This window comes from Drosophila tropicalis, unplaced genomic scaffold, assembly GCF_018151085.1.
Source record: "Drosophila tropicalis isolate 14030-0801.00 unplaced genomic scaffold, ASM1815108v1 contig_3, whole genome shotgun sequence".
In the NCBI taxonomy this organism is placed as follows: Eukaryota; Metazoa; Arthropoda; class Insecta; order Diptera; family Drosophilidae; genus Drosophila; species Drosophila tropicalis.
In genome coordinates this window covers 1129473-1147543 of record NW_027172753.1, presented here as the reverse complement: position 1 = coordinate 1147543, position 18071 = coordinate 1129473, and positions in this window count along the sequence as shown.

The window sequence follows — 18071 nt, the reverse complement described above, 5'->3', positions numbered from 1 at the left end:
ATCCATAGAGAAAAGTAAAAGACGTATAAATGTATAAATAAACTGAAAGGGAGTTCCATTTACAGTCCCATAAAAGTGAAACTAACATTTCTCGTTGGGTTTATGGAAGAAGACGGTGTCCAAGTGGAAGTGATGTCGTTTCTCGTCGCACGTTTCAAAGAGTCCTCTGCATATATATACATATAGACTAACTATATGGGTGATGGTGTTTGCATGTGTGTGAGTGTGTGCCCGCAATGTGTGTTAGTTGCGTTTTGAACTTTGCTGCAGTTGATCAAAAATTCATTTTCCAAAACTTGCCATAAAAATGCGAATTTTATAGAAGTCGCTATGCATCAGTCGATGGGTGTAAGTTAGTGTGTGTGTGTGAGTGTGTTCATTCAGCTGAGGGTCATGGACGTAACAATAGGGCGGAGTAAAAACCACATAATGCAATTTCAAATTCTTTCAAATTATCTCATCACAAAAGAGTGAACCTTATTTTCATAAATAAAAGATTATTCTTTAAGCAATTAAGGGGTAAGTTTCAGTGTAGAAAATCAAATTAGACGTTTTTCTGGCTTAACAGAAGATTCTTAGTAGCTTATTAAAAAGTGAAAGCTACTTAAAGAATATTCTTACCACATTTAAGTCAATCGCCCGATTATAACTTAAATTCTTTTCTTATTAACCTTTTTCATCAAAAAGATTTCCTAGTTATTGAAATCGCCCAAGTTGCTATAATATTTGAAAACACTTTTCACATCTAAAATGAAAAGTTTTAGAAACTTATCCCAAAACAAGTGAACCTTCCATGTGGCTACAATAATTTGAAGTCAAGTCAAACTGATTCTTTTTTTTAAGCACCGTTTTCGAGATATTCAGGAAAAGATAAGCACTTGATTAAAATATTTCTAAATATTGCCAAGAACATATAAATTCATCATTCATTCGAAAGATATTGAATACCCCTTAACAAAATATTTACATTATAATATATTATATAGGGAACAGAGAACTTTTAGGCAACAATTCGCATCTTTAGCCATTTAAACAAAATTTCAGTATATTTTCTACCCTTGCAAAAAGGGTATATTAATTTTGGTCAGAAGGATAGAAGGAAGCATTTGCGACCATATAAAGTTTATAGCCTTGATCAGCACGACGATATGATTTCAAATAGCCATGTCCGTCCGTCTGTCCTTCCGTTCGTCTGGATCAATGCAAACTCCTCCTAGAGTATTAGAGCTACAGGGTTGAAATTTTGCATGTAGGCTTGTATATACTGCAGTATATCTGTTGAATATCTCGGATTCAGCCGGATCGGACCACTATATCACATAGCTCCCATACAAACGAGAAAATTTCGTTGTTTTCTTAGCTATTGTCGTGAAATTTCACATTGGTTAGTTTATTACACTATATAAACAAATTTGATCAACTATATTATATAGCTCCCATAGGAACTTTTGCCATAAACTCTATTAGGCCGTCCATTAGACTTTTTAGATAAAACATTTTCCACCTTGACGACTATAAGTAAGGAAAGAAAACTTTCAAGGGTATACAAACTTCAAGGGTATACAAATATCAACAATATCTTTTTTTGATCGAAATCGGGTATTTCTAAACATTTGTAGACAAGGACCTTATCCCTTATACTATGTAAGGAATAACTTTGTTTTACTATTTTAGTTTTTGGGTTTTTGATTTAAGGATAGATAAACGGATATATGGGAAAATAAAAACTTTCACTTAGCAAAATGATGTAATTAGAGTTAACCAACCAAAATGTAATTAGCAGCAAGATTTTGTTGCATCAGAGAGTTCGAAATATCCCCCAAATTTAAAACATCTGCCTCCGTTTAGATCACGATTTTGTAACCTAAGTCATACCAAAACACGGTTTTGATTAAGTTTTATTGGCAATTTTTAATTGGACGTTCCCCACTCCCCTTGCTTGATGTTTGTAACTATTTTCTTACTCCTTAATGGTGGTTTTTATTTCTCCTTCTTTATTTAACCGATAACCGTTGAAATCTCAGCTGGACATCCCACATAAAAAAAGAACATGTTACCACACCGATTTGCTTTGTGTTTTTAATTGTTACAGATCAGCCAAAGAATTAGCAAAGGAGAGGCTGAAAGTTTCATTTGGTTTATCATAAAAATAAATGCAGAGTTTGCAGTTATAATATAAATTGTCCCCCCCATACAATAACCATCCTATCAGCAATATCGTAGGAATATTTGATTAGTTCATCTATATAAATTTAAGTTGAAATTGCCCATGTTTAATCTCACCTATGCCTGGTGCAAGTGAATGAAATGAATGCTTAAGCATCTTACTTTAATGGATAAAACTTTCACAAAAAATTAAATAGGTTTCTTTTCAACTTTTGGCCTAGAATAAACTTGTAATGTATATGGGTGTATATGTCAGAAAAATGCACAACGGATGAGTGATTAAAACAAGCGGAGCAAGAGTATAGAATTTGCTCTTTAATTTCGCATGGAGAATGGAAACTTGTTGCAATGGAAATAGCCAAGCTAAACATGCATAAATATATTCACTTAAAGATGAAGATGGATGTGAGTCTTACACTGTGAGAGAACTGTGTCAAATAAACCCTTTCCCCTATTAAATGGGATCTTGGTTGCGCGCCCCTGGTGGATGGGTTTGGTGGAGATGAATAGTTGATGCTCAGGCTTGGCAACAGCCGCGCACTAGAAGCAGCAGCAGCAGCAACTTACTTAAGACTTTATTACTTTGGCCAGCGATCGGCATGGGTTTGTTGTTGTTGTTGTGTTGCTGTTGCTTCGTCCTGTTGCTGATGCACGTCGCGCTCGTCGACATGTCGTTGACAGCGTTGTTAACATTTTTATAACCAAAGTTTATGCGTCTCGCGGATGCGATGAGGTGACGCAGTGAGGTGAGGAGTGAGGCTCAGGCTGGAGGTCGATGTCAGAGTCGGAGGTGAGGGCGAGGGTGAGGACGAGGACGAGGACGAGGGTTTACCCCACGTGATGTTATATGCACGCACGTTGCATGTTGCTAAAGTCAAAGTTGCACTTAGTGGGCACCTCTCCCACCACCCCTTCGGTTCATCGTTTGCACATTTCGCGAGTCTTGGGGGGCGTCGGTTTGTGTGTGTGGGGGGAGAGGTGGAGGAGGACGACCTGAAAGTTAGTTGGTTGGCGGGTTTGTTAGCGAAAGTGTTGCAGTTGCCACATCATGGGCCATGGCTTGTTGCTGCTGTTTTTGATGTTGGCAATGGCTTTTGGTTTTTTTTCGTTGTGTTTTTTTCTGGCCTATTGGCTTTTTTCGGTTGTCGCCATGATGATGATGACGATGATGACCTCATTCTGTCTGGGATGCACCTCCCTCCCCCCCCGTACATGGGGTACCTTGTCAGTGCACAATTTAATTTGCGAAACTATCTGGTGTTCTGGCAAAAGTTTGTCTGCCACACATCGCTTTTGTTGTTGTCGCTAGGCTTTCTCGCCTTGCCTAGCCTCGAAGCCTGGGTGAAACGAGGGGGGAGGAGGAGGAAAACTATGCGCGAATATGGCCTGATGTTATCAGTTCGATCTGGCAGCATTTGCATGCGGAATGAATGCTGAAGCATAGCGGGGATTGTAATTCTCATTGTTGTTGCTATTTTTCTGTTTTCTCTTCTCCTTTTTTTTTTTTTTTTTGGTAATGTTTGGTCATGATGATGGGAGCTTTGCGTCAAACCCAAATGTGGATAATGGCCCAGGCCAAAAGGGTCAGAATGATATGTGGGCCAAGTGGATGACTTGTTTTACAGGCCCCCCCTAACGCCCCACCCCTTACACAAACACACAAATGCTGAAAATTTAAGTAGATTGCCAGAGAGATTGGCAAACTACTAGACTACGAGATTGCCAAGAGCTCACATTGAAAATGTCAACTAAACCGATTTGCCTACGGCCTTATCAGTGGGCAAATAACATTTCAAATTTCATTCAAAATTCTCGAAACAAAACCAAAATTCAGTTCGCTATTTTGGTTTTCTTCTCTCTTTTTTTTGTCAGCGTTTGCCAATCAACTTGCTAAATAGCTAATATTCCACCCTAGCCAAAAATAAAAGTTTATCTTCATTTCCTTCAGGCGCAATTTGTCCTATATACATTTAAATTTGTATATGGCATATGTACTATATACGATATATGTATATATAATTCTCCCCTCTTTCAATTTCCTGCTGCATATGCTTGCCAAAAAAAAAAAAAAACAAAAAAAAATTGGACAGGGAGAGAGAGCGGAGGAGGAGCAGAAGGGTAGCAATGGAATGTTGTTTCTCCCCTTAAAAAAAAAAAACTCTTACTCAATTCAATGAAGGGGGAAGGGGAGGCAAGTAAAACAATATTCCCCATGCCAAACTGTTTTCTGCTGCGCCATCAATTTCGTTTGTCGACTTTCAAAATGTTTTTTAATTTTATTCTTACTGCTTTTCCATACACTTGCTATAAAAAGGGTATACCGAAATTGTTGGCAAAACCCAGTGAAGGACGAATTGGTTGGATCTGTCTAAATGATGGTTATTGGATTGAAATTTGAAGGGTTTAATCAGATCTGTTTGCCTTAAACTAAGCCAAAGTTAGCAGCTTGAATTGTGAAGTCTAATCAGACTGATGGACCATAAGAGTTGCTTCCTTCAAATACACAACGTTGTAAGTTGATATAACTATCTTAAGGCAAACAAATCTAAAATCCTTTTGTTCTCATACATTACTTTAAAGTACTAGAAATCGTCCAAAAATTATTTTTTAAAGTTTTCGTTAACATTCAAACAAGCAAACCATACAAAGAAGAACAGAAGACAAATAATTTCTATCTGTATTAATTCTATGAATTGCTTCTAAAAAGAAGTGTAAAAGGTAAAACAGATAATTCACTCTATAACGAATCTGAATCCATCATAACTTTATTTATGTTATCAGGATAGTTTCCAACAAAGTTGAGTTGTCACTTCGAAATTTGGCTTCTTCTAAGATTACCATCTTATTTTTTTTACAAAAAGGATGAAGATCAAATTATAATGGGAAACAATCCAAAAAAGAATCAAATCATATGTTTTAATCATCAACTTTAAGCCTGCAAAGCAAAACAATCAAAAAAGTCGCTAAAACTACGAATTTTATTATTATTATTATTAGTATAGGATATATTTTACAAGCACTGGCAACTATGGCCTTCGAATTAGACGAAAACTCCATTCATACACTAGCCTGGGATTCGAACTCGAATCCTCGTGGTTCATTTGCCTTAATGCCGCTTACGGCCACATAGATAACTCATCTACCTTCGACTGCAAAAAACAAGCAATTGATTTGCAAAAGTATTTGACCATTTGACAATCCTGGAGTCCATTAGGCCCGTTTAATCTGTTTGGGAACTTAGGGTCGAATTGTCCAAAAATCGAATCTTGACTCAGTTTTATAATAGGAGTCGTTACCCACCGCACTAACCATATATATTCCTCCTATCAGAATGAAAAGTTGAGTTGTAATAGTCATGTCCGTCTGTGCATGTTACCTTCAACGCCTCAATTAGAAAGCTATGAGAATGAAACTTGGTATTTAAGCTTCTTATCGATTAACTGAGATCAAGTTTGACAATTCGACGGATCGGACAATCCAACTATCATCCCCACATAGGATTAAATCATCATGTCTTTTTTCGACCATCTCAGTGCTATTAGTTCCCTGCTTTGCTTTAAAAAATATTCCTCACTCAGGGGGGGGTCCAAAGGGTCCAAAGTGGATGTCTCCTATGAATTTAGTTTGGAAATGTTAAATGTGCCTCAAATTCCCTTTCTTTTATGCAATGGATAATCTGCCTGCACAAAGAACTACAAACATGTTTTAATAGAACTCCTTAGAACAACAAACGATCCTTAAAGATTCATTTAACATCCATGTAAGTACAAAATTCGTCTACAATCGAAATCTAAGTACTTTGATTACTTTTACAAATAGAAATAGGTCACGAATTCAATGAAGGAAAGTAAATATCGTTTATGTCAATTTCACCTTTAGAAACCCAGATAGATCAAGATTGGATACACTTTTTTAAAGTCTTACATATGCAAAACTTTATCCTTTTGAAAAACCCCTTAATACTGCTTTTTGTCGTAAGGGCATATTTAGTTCGACAGATCGAAATTGACTTTTAGATGCTTTTGAGTTTTGATTTAAATGGCGCCTCGGTGACTGCAACTTCGAGTTCAGAATCTGTCTCCGATTCTGAGATGTGACAATGACAGAGGCTGTGCCCCCCAGTGACTTTTGATGTCTCGAATTTCATGCAAGAAACTTTCATATATATATTTTTGGAATTGTATAACTTTTGAGGTTGCATTTTGGCATTGTGTGCGGTTTCGTGTGGGTTCCAAATTAATGTCACGTCGGCCAGGTGGGTGAAAGTGGCTGAAATTCTAGTGGTGGAGAGGCCCAATTAAAAAACATATTTTTTTAATTGCATTTTTGTCCTCATGCACAGTTCTTCTGTGTTTTGTTTTTTGTTTTTTCTGTTTTTCTGCCATACAAATGTCCAAAAGCCTGTTATTACCGTTGTTTCTGTTGTTGTAATTGGTTTATTGACACAGACTGAAAAGCAGGGCAATATTTCATCTACATACTATATACACCACACACACACACACTTAGTCATACATTCAAATGAGTGTGTATATGTAGGTATATGGAAGGTTTTGCCTATTTGGTTTTCATTTTTATTGTATTTCTCTCTGGGTAGGTATTTGGTATGTTTGCTTAAACTTTTTGCCAAGCTCAATTAAAAATTGTTTATTTAATTTGTGGCAGTTGCACATTTAAATTTTAATTAAATACATTTTTAATGCATGACAGCGAAATGAAATGGAATGGAATCGATTCGTATTCGTATTCGTATTTGGATCGAATCAAATCGAAATGTTAATGCTGCATTTTGAGGCTTACACAAAAAACCAAAAACCAAGCGAAACGAACAAAATAACAAAAAATCATATAAATCAATAAAATGTAGTTTCAACCTAATTTTTGGAAAATTTATGCATTGATTTATGCAAATTTCATAATAAATAATAACGGCCATGCATTTTAGACCGGCCCACTTATGCTTCGAAGGAGTAATCTAATCATTTTACGCACACAAATAATCTGGGAAAATTATCAATAAATCACGATTTCACTAAAATAAAAATCTGTTTATAAATTTATGTCTTTAACTGAAACTTTTAAACGAAATGAAAGCTACGAGTTTTAATAATATGGGTCGATGTTGGCTCTAAGACTCTATAAGCCATCTTTAAGGATCTTAATTATCAAGAAGGCAACATTTGACTTCCTTAAGATATAATGCATTAAAATTAATGAATTTCTCGGAATCGATTTTTAAAGTCTACGTTTTTAAAGAGGCTATAACGCCTTAAGTCTGTCTGATTTCCCAGATTTGAAAGTTCTGTTCTTCGGATCCTTCGGGTATTTGAGAAAAGACATGGTCACATAATTGGCACAAAAAAATTTTTGCTTTAAAAACTTTTTTTGGGGAAACTTGGTCACATTTTTTTAAAATTTTTGGATTTATTACTTTAATTGGATCATGCTCTTTAAATGTAACGGACAATTGTTCCGTTACTTCTATTGGTTTTGTTTTGATCTGCATTTTCTTAGCACAGCTTGGTTTTTTGTTGGACATAGAATTGGCACAAAACTTTGGAAAGCACGTTTTTCTTGTAAAAAAGTCGCGTTAGTTGAATATTTTTGGATATTTTGCAAAAAAATATAATCAATTTAATAATTTTATTGAAAAAAATGGGTAGTGGAAAGACGTGTACCATTGAGGAAAGAGCAATCATTCACCGGCTAAGTTTGTCGGGTAAAAAACCAGCAGAAATCGCTGAGCTAATGAAATGTTCCAGAAAAATGGTATACAATGCACTTGCCTTGGTTAAAAAAAATCCCAAATACCTAAAAGAAAACAAGACCTGGAAGCCAAAGCCTCGAAAGACTGACCCCAACATCGACAAGATCATAGCTCGCAAGAGTAAGGCTGACCCTTTTAAGTCTGCACGAGACATTATGGTTGAAATCAATGAGGAATATGACTTAAACGTATCCAGAAGACTTGTATCAAGACGACTGAACGAAAATATACTCTTTGGGCGCATGAGCAGGAAGAAACCGCTCCTGTCAAAAGCGAATATACAAAAACGATTACTTTTCGCCCACAATGATAAAGATGGCCAATTCTGGAAAAACGTGCTCTGGAGTGACGAAACAAAGATAGAATGGGACCTGATGGAAAAACATTTGTTGGTCGCCCAAAAAACCAAGCCCTTAATCCCAGGTACACCACCAAGACCATCAAACATGTGTTGGGGTGCATTTTCTTGGCACGGTGTGGGCCCGCTCGTAAGGATTGAGGGTAATATGGACAAATTTCAGTATTTGGATATACTAAAAAATACCATGGAACCTTTCGCCTTCGACAACATGCCTGTGAGATGGACATTTATGCAGGACAATGACCCCAAACACAAATCAGAGGTCGTTAAACGCTGGTTCGAGGAAGACAAGCTGGAAGTTATGGAATGGCCACCTCAAAGTCCAGACCTTAACCCTATCGAAAATCTGTGGAACGATGTCAAAGTGGAAATTGCAAAGAAAAAGTTTAATAATTTGGAAGATTTGTGGTCTGGAGTCAAGGAAGCGTGGTTTCCATACCTAAGGACAAATGTCAGAAGCTAGTGGAGAGTATGAACAGGAGATGTCAGGCAGTCATCGAAAATAATGGATATAGTACGAAATACTAGTATTAAATTCTGTTTTCATCGGGCAATTGTAGTTATTTTTTGTAAAAAAACGATTCTTTAATATTTTGTGCCAATTATGTGTCCAGGCAATTTTTGAGTTTTTTATTAAGTTTGTCAGTTTTTAGGGGTAAAAGTTAGCATCTTTGATATTTACTTCTAAGGCACGCCACGGATTTGGGCTCGCGTTTCAGAAAATCATTGTGGGAAAAAATGCGGGAACGTGGACGCCTTTGCGGCAATTTTTCTATTTTATTAATAGAATTTAATTTAGTATATTTTTTATCTTTAACTTTGAAATGGGTAAGAAAATGTTCAACAAATTCGGCAAAGACTTCGTAAGGCTTAAGCGCCACAGTGAAAGCCAAAGATCGTCAGAAACTCTGTCTTTGTGATCCGGAACGAGTCAATCATACCCAAGAAGCTTTCTAGGACAGGATGACTTTCTGTGGGCGTCAGTGCAGAAGAAACTTTATACGTAAACGGACTCAGAACTCCGTGACCAATTCGTTCCCCGAGGTGAAGTTGGCCTAGATCAGCGGACAAATTGAAAATCTCCGTCTAACTTCTTTTGCCCTGCCCTTTTTTCCCGCCTCTTTTAAATGTGCGTGTGTGGCCTTTGATATTTTTAAGACTTATTATTTGTTAACAATTAATAATTTGTTCAATTTCATGCTTATGAAATTAAGCTTTTAAATGTTATGCAGATTTGAGACAAAGAGGAGAAAAATATAAAATATCAAAGATGCTATTGGAATTGTCCTTCCCAGTAAAAAATTTAAGGAATTCAATAAAATCGTGCATGTACATATGTATGTATATACTGATATAACCCGTTCTTTGCCAATGGTAAACAAAAAATTAACTATTTCGGAGACGTCATGGTCAATTTAGGTTATTATCACTATCCATGCTACTTCAATTTGGCACCCTAGAAATGTTTTTGTATCTAACATGGTGGACTTAGACATATTTTGAGTTTCTTTACATGAGGAACCTAAATAAACCAATTCATTTCTTCCTTCTATTCCTGTGGATTTGGTATTCTCCTTTTTTTCTCTCTCTCTTACACTCACGCCTTGCAAATTGAATGACAGCTTTGCCGCGATGCACATAACGGCAACACATTGAAAGAACCGAAATTTGTTGTCTTGCTTCCTCTTTCTTATGACATCTGTTCACCGTTTCATTTTAAATTAAATTAAAGAATCGCTTAGAATTAACGGCATTGAAAAAACCCTTGAAATTTAAAGCGTTTTAAACATTTAGAAGCCGAAACTCTTCACTTTAAATTTAAGACTTTTTGATATTTAAAATCTTAAATTTTTTATCCAGCTGGGCAGCTGGGTTTGTTATGGGCCACATAAATAAATAGCGATAATGCTGTTATCGGTGGTGCTGGCTCGTTAGCTAGAAGCTTAGCTGGGAATTTGGCGGGAAAAATGAAAGAATCGAGCTAGTTCTGGGAGCGGTTCTGGTTCCGAGAACAAACTTAAGTTTTTAGGAAATCTAATTGTAAGAGAGGATTGGATTTTTTTTTTGAAAAAAAATCCGTCTCACAGTCCGAGAGTAACGCCTTTGTATTACATTTTTTTTTGTTAGCCATTCCAGTTAGCCGATAATGGATTTATTTTTCTTGCTGTCTGCCTATGACAGCTATAAAATCAGCTGTTAATAGATGGTGGATAGTGCCAATAAGAATCGCTGTTTCACATTCACGGTAATTCACAACATTCCCGAGAGATGGATGGGAATCGGACCTAAGCTGCGACGGGCCTATCGCACCGCCTATCGATAACATGTTTATCGTTTTTGGGATTCCAATGTTCCATTATTACAATAGTACTATCATCTGTGAGAGGGCAAGAATTTACGGCGAGAGGGCAAGAATTTACGGCGAGAGGGCACGAATTTACGGCGAGAGGGCACGAATTTACGGCAAAAAGCTACCGCGAAAAAGCAAAAACTGAGGCGAAAAAACATATAAATATAACAAATAAATGAAGTTAATTGATATAAAGTTAAAATTGTGGACTGTCGTACTGTCAACATCTCCCTCTAAATTTAAAGCGCTTTTACATTTAATGTCCAAATCTGTTCATTTTAAATTTAAAGCGTTTTTTAATTCAACGTCTCAATTTACTCGCATTAAATTTTAAAACGTTTTTTGCATTTTAAAACTGATTCTGCTAACTTTCAATCTGAAGTGTTTTTTTTCGCATTTAAACGCCGAATTTTGCTGACTTTATTTAACTTTTGAGAAATTTCTCCATTTTATCGCAATTTGCGTATAGTCTGAGGATAACAAATTAGTTAATGTTTTGCTGTGCTCATTACGAGGCCGCCTGTAGATTAATTTTGTTCTTTTATTGCAAAGGATTGATATGCCAAAGAACAAATTCTTTTCAGTCTATTTTATTTGAAAATCAAAGTACCTTAAGTGGCTGAGGCTTCCATTGGACGTAGAAATAGGAGATGAAAATTCTTCATATGTCGTAGGTCTATGACAGGTCTATGACACGCATATGATCGTTTTTCCGTCGTGGCAATTTGGGAAGTAATTTCCAACTCGGAAAACAAAAGTGCCAGGTGACTTAATCATGTATATATTTTCTTTATACTAAATTTCTTTAAATTTTTCATCGAAATTGGAAAACGGCCACTAGTTGCCCACTTCTTGTCAAATACATAAGAGAGTGCATTTTAATTGGTTAATTTGTTGGTTGGTATTCATTTTCTTTTTTCCCCACGAAGATTCGTGACATGTAGCCCTATTTAAACTTAGATGGTCAAATGGCGAACCGAAAACGTAAAATTTAGTGTGACAAATGTCCGCAGGAAATCCTTTCAACCTGTGTGCAAATGTCCGCAGATAATTTTGAAGACCAAATGTAGTTTGTTAAATTATTTTACATGTCTCATCGCTGTTTCACATTCACCGTAATTCACAACATTCCCGAGAGATGGATTGAATGGGAATCGGACCTAAGCTGTGACGGGCCTATCGCACCGCCTATCGATAACATGTTTATCGTTTTTGGGATTCCAATGTTCCATTATTACAATAGTACTATCATCTGTGAAATCTGTGGACTGTCGTACTGTCAACATCTCCCTCTAAATTTAAAGCGCTTTTACATTTAATGTCCAAATCTGTTCATTTTAAATTTAAAGCGTTTTTTAATTCAACGTCTCAATTTACTCGCATTAAATTTTAAACGTTTTTTGCATTTTAAAACTGATTCTGCTAACTTTCAATCTGAAGTGTTTTTTTTCGCATTTAAACGCCGAATTTTGCTGACTTTATTTAACTTATGAGAAATTTCTCCATTTTATCGCAATTTGCGTATAGTCTGAGGATAACAAATTCGTTAATGTTTTGCTGTGCTCATTACGAGGCCGCCTGTAGATTAATTTTGTTCTTTTATTGCAAAGGATTGATATGCCAAAGAACAAATTCTTTTCAGTCTATTTTATTTGAAAATCAAAGTACCTTAAGTGGCTGAGGCTTCCATTGGACGTAGAAATAGGAGATGAAAATTCTTCATATGTCGTAGGTCTATGACAGGTCTATGACACGCATATGATCGTTTTTCCGTCGTGGCAATTTGGGAAGTAATTTCCAACTCGGAAAACAAAAGTGCCAGGTGACTTAATCATGTATATATTTTCTTTATACTAAATTTCTTTAAATTTTTCATCGAAATTGGAAAACGGCCACTAGTTGCCCACTTCTTGTCAAATACATAAGAGAGTGCATTTTAATTGGTTAATTTGTTGGTTGGTATTCATTTTCTTTTTTCCCCACGAAGATTCGTGACATGTAGCCCTATTTAAACTTAGATGGTCAAATGGCGAACCGAAAACGTAAAATTTAGTGTGACAAATGTCCGCAGGAAATCCTTTCAACCTGTGTGCAAATGTCCGCAGATAATTTTGAAGACCAAATGTAGTTTGTTAAATTTTTTTACATGTCTCATCATAGCATATGGTATCTCACTCTTACAAGCCCACGTGCCTACGGCTAACTCATGCCTTTTGGACCGCCTAGTGAATTTCGCGTGTTTCTCGTCTGATTTTAATACAATTTCGGTTTGTTTTAAACTATGGAGGCGTGTCAAAAATTTTAAATGTTAGTCATTGAGAAAATCAGTTTTATTTTTAACGTAGGGGACGTGGCAATTGAATTCGAAAGTAACTGTTTTCTACCGATCGTTTCTATGGGAACTATATGATATAGTCATCCGATCTTGATCAAATTTGGCACAGTCGTTCATAGGTGTCTAAACCCCCCACCAATATTTAATTTCAAGACAATATCTCAGAAAATAACGAAGGTTTTGAGAAAAGTCACTGTTTGTGAATTTGCCGTTTGGGAGCTATATCATACAGTAGTCCGTTCTGGCTAAATCCGATATGTACAAACTGTGCAGTATATAAAAGCTGATATAGCCATGTCCGTCGGTGAGTATGCATTTTACTCAGCCATCTTAGGAGCTATCGCGATAGTGATTTTTATTACGCTGGTAAGATAAAGTATGATAAAAGTAATATCATAGGATCGGACCACTATATCATATAGTTCTAGAAGGAACATAGGTGAAGATACTGGAGTATCCCTATGAAGTTTACTAATATGATAGTATTGGATATAAAACCTCAGATCCCAAAATTTGAATCTGATAGGATAAATGGAACACAAGTTACAGTCAATATAAATCGGCTCTGCTCCCAGCTCTGTCGGCAGCGCTGCCTGCTGTCATCAACAGAGTACATGCATACACACACAGACGCAACGCTACATAAACCGTATGTGTTTGCGTGCGGTGTTTTGCTTATCGGGAAAATCGTTCTTAAAGGGTTTTCCAAATACGAAATTCTTAATCTTAAAGTAATCAACCGTTTACCTTAATCTTTAAATTAAATTCAAATTGTAAAAGTAAAAAAAGGTTACACACCTCTAAAACTATTAAGTCCAAACAAATAGATTTTGTAAATTATATGCATTTAATATTTAAATGCAATCAAAATTTACATTGATTCTAGATATCTTAAGCAATGTTTTTACCATTTTAAGACTTACTTTTGACTGGAGATTTGCTTTATGACTTTTCTCTCATAGAATGTTCATTGTTTTCAATTGGGGAAATATGCAGAAATGGGGGCAATCTTGGCTAAGCCATTTGCCATTCATTCTTTGATCGTAATGCCTATTAGAAACAAAGACAACATTTTACATCATTCGCCTTGTCTCTTACCCATGGCTAATTCATGAATACGATGATGAAACCATTTTCCAGAGAGATTCCACCGCATTCCAAGCGTTGCTATCGTCGACATGCCAAAAACAAAAAAAATATCAAAGAAGTTAAATTCGGCTATGCCGAAGTTTATATACCCTTGCAGTCCTTGACAATAATAATTTCACATGTTCAAAATTTGTTTTCTGCAACTCAATTCATTAATATACAAACAAAACAATTTTACTCTTCATACTATGTACAATTTGTTCTTCTTCTTCCCTCATTCCCTAAGCAAAGCAACGCACGCATACACATACAGTTTATGTAGCGTTGCGTCTGTGTGTGTATGCATGTGCTCTGTTGATTTGATGATGACGTAGTAGGCAGCAAGCAGAGCTGCCGGCAGCGATTGAACCGATTTATATAGACTGTAACTTGTGTTCTATTTATCCGATCAGGGTCAAATTTTGGGATCTGAGATAAATTGGTAAATTTCATGGGGATACTCCAATTTTTGCAAAAATTTTTGTTCCAGAGTTATATGATATAGTAGTCCGATCCCAAAGATTTTCATACTTTATCTCACCCGGGTAAAAAAAAGCTCCCAAAAAAATTTCATCCCGATAGCTCTTAAGATGGCTGAGTAAAACGCGTACGCACCGACGGACAGACGGTCAGACGGACATGGCTATATCGACTTAGCTTCTCATGCTGATCAAGAATATATATACTTTATGGGGTCGGAAACGTCTCCTTCTGTGCGTTACAAACATCTGACCAATTTTATAATACCCTCTGCAAGGGTATAAAAACACCCAAAAATAAAATGAAAGAGGAAAAAAATTATAATCTTGAAGAGAGACGCCCACGCGACGACGACGAAGATGCGTTTTAAATAACTGTAAGTGGTGGAAACCGGTGACTGGGTCTGGGTCTGGGTTCTAGATTCTGGATTCTGGCTGTCGCCGCTGCCGCTCCTTGGTTTAGGCCCGGCCTTTTGTATTAATATCAAGGCGAATATCTCAAATTTCAATGCACATTTTGCGGTCGAAAGACGAAATATCTTCGACGGCCTGCTGGCACACATTTCGCTGTCGTCGGCCGTTGTCGGTCGTTGCGGTTTGTCGAGCCCAGCCCAAGTTAGTTTTAGGCTCATGAGTTCAGTTCAGGCTCAGGAAATCTTTTCATTCTCATTCTGGCCGTCCTTTTCGGTCTCATCCGCCCATCAACACACACATAACAAAAAAGAAAAAAAAAAAAGAAGAGGCGCACTCACACACAAAGTAAAATGGTAGGAAGTCCAAATGTATCTTTGTATCTCATTTTGAGTATCTCTAAATATGCACATGTATAAGTGTGATTGTGAGAGAGTGAGTGAAACCGCAAAGAAACACACAGACACACAGGGAAAAAGAAGGAATGCCCAGACCAAGCCTGAATGCAGGCCGGAATGATGCTGCTGCTGCTGCTGGTCGTCTGCCTTGGCTCACTTAGTCAGCTCCGGGACTACTCATCATCAACACACACCAACCGCAACGTGTCCCATTTAACAAAAAGGATGGAACGAGAGACGAGACAGAGAGAGAGAGAGAGAGAGAGAAACAAAACTACCAAGAAACAAGATAGTCGTGTGTAATGAGAGAGAGATAGAAGAAAAAGTCTGGGCCATAAAACATGACTTCGTCAGTCCAGCGATATCCTTGAGTCCGAGTGTGCCAGGCCATTAGCCGCAAACGAGAAATGAAGATTATCTAAAAGATACATGCAACGGACAAACCGACAAACGGACAACGACAATGAGAACGAGGATGATGACGATGACTATGACACCAAAAACCCAAAAAAAAAAAACGGGAATGAAGCAAGTTTTATTACAACCCAAAAAACACAAAGAATGAACGAATTTTCCTTGTTTTGTTTTAGCCGCCGTTGCCATTGTCATTTTCTGTGTTGCGCGTACGAAAAATGTGTAACTTATGCTTTCTCTTCTCACGTTGTCGTCCTTCTTCTTCACCTCCTCCATCCTTAATTCGTCCCCAATGCCACCTCTAGTCCGCATATGCATTTAGAGTAGATTCCAAGTTTACTATGCCCCTAACCAAGAGGGCACCTCGGCTCAGCCCATCCGCCAGCCACTATCCACCATACACTGTGTGGTCTTGTGGCCATTGTAGGCGCCATTGTTTGGCACAGTTTCGTCACACACACACACACATGTAAGCAATTTTTGCGCTTAGTTACAGTTACAGGCCGCCAGGCAGACAATGGGCCAACAACACACAAAGCAACAAACTACAAGACCTCACATTGAACTTTCTGCTAAATCAGGGACTAGAGATGAGAGCGTGACATTCAACCGAATTCCAAAAAAGGTTGGGAAAGCCTTACTAATCTAATCATGCAATGCTTTCTCACTTAAAGTAAACAATAAAGGAAACTTTCATGCCCATAAAGTTAAAAGTTAACAGGTCGCTCCCCCTTCTATTTGCCACAAAGAGGTCACCAGAGATCGATTGGTAATACATTTTTTGTCAAATTTGCGAAAATTTTTCTAATTGGATTTCCATTAATCATGTCAAGATTTGCTGAATTTCCTAGTTTTTCAATTTGAAATTGGACAAAAGTAGAATAATAGAGCCATAAATGCTTTTTTGCCTGCCTTTTCCCAAATCAAATCTGTTAACCTTTGGCTTCTTCTGTAAGTCTAAGGAGTACCTTATAGACCTTAAAGAAAGATTTGATTTGGGAAAGAAAGTTGATAACAAATAAAAGAGTCAGTCACTCAATTAAAGCTCAATCTGATTAATCTTACCTTTAATACCGGGAAAGTGTTTCAACATCTTGGAAAATGCGACCATTTAATGTCTATATCTATTAGAATGCCATGTGTTGGGAAAAAACTAGATACTTTAAAAAAGAAATATCTAATAATTCGATTGAAAAACCTAATCCAAAATTAGGTTAGACCAAAAATATTTGTGAATTTCACCAACTTTCTTACGCACACAATTTTTATGAAGTTTACTCACCCATAATTCATTTTCATTTAGTTTTTCCTATGTACATTTTCCTACCTTAATTCCCTTTCGTCTACCTCTTGCTTACTAAGTTTCCCTTCTAGTTCATCTTTTGATTTGGTGTTGCAGTGCATAATTGTTTTATTAGCAAAATCCTCACCGTAAAACCCATATCCTTGGACCCTCTGGCTGCCCTTCTCTATTCCCAGTCTGTCTGTGTGTGAGTGTGTGTTGTTTTGTATCTCACAGATACATGCACTTTGTTACAGTTTTCCGTATCAGTTTTTAGCTACCCAGTGGGTTTGTTTTGCAACTTTAAAACTAGAACCGAACACTGAACTCTGAACTGCGGACGACTATGTGGGTGACCGGAACGTAAAAACTCTTGCCAAAAATATACAAAAAAAGTAAAGACTTAGAACCAAAAAAAAGAAAACAACAACAAAATGAAGGTTTTGTCCTAAATTTTTGCCATTTCCCAAAAATTTGTTTTTAGGTTTTTTGCTTTGCTTTGCTTTTTGCTGCCTCTTTGTTTTCGGGTTGAACATGTGAACATGACCTCATGGGAAGTGATACAAATTCGGATTGATTGGTGAGTTGAGGCCTCTGACGGATCTTTGGCTGGGTATTCCTGCTGTTGCCTGCAACTTGAATTCATAATTCTTTGGCCAAGGAGAAATATTCTGGCTTTTGAGATGCCATTTTCGTTTTGTCTCCAGCCAGGGGATTTGGATTGAAACTCATCGCATGCACAAGTGTTTGCAAATTGAAACCAAATAGACGAGATACAGAGATGCATGGGTACCATGTATGTATGTTTGTAGATTCCTGTATTGGCTGAACAAAAAGTGTCCAAGCGTCAAACAAACTGCATACAAATTGGATTTGTGGTTACATCTTTCCATTGAACTTTTCCATGTTTATTTGTGTCTACAAAAAATGCATCTTAATTCCAATAATTTTTCAATTGAACTTTATTATTGTTATTATTA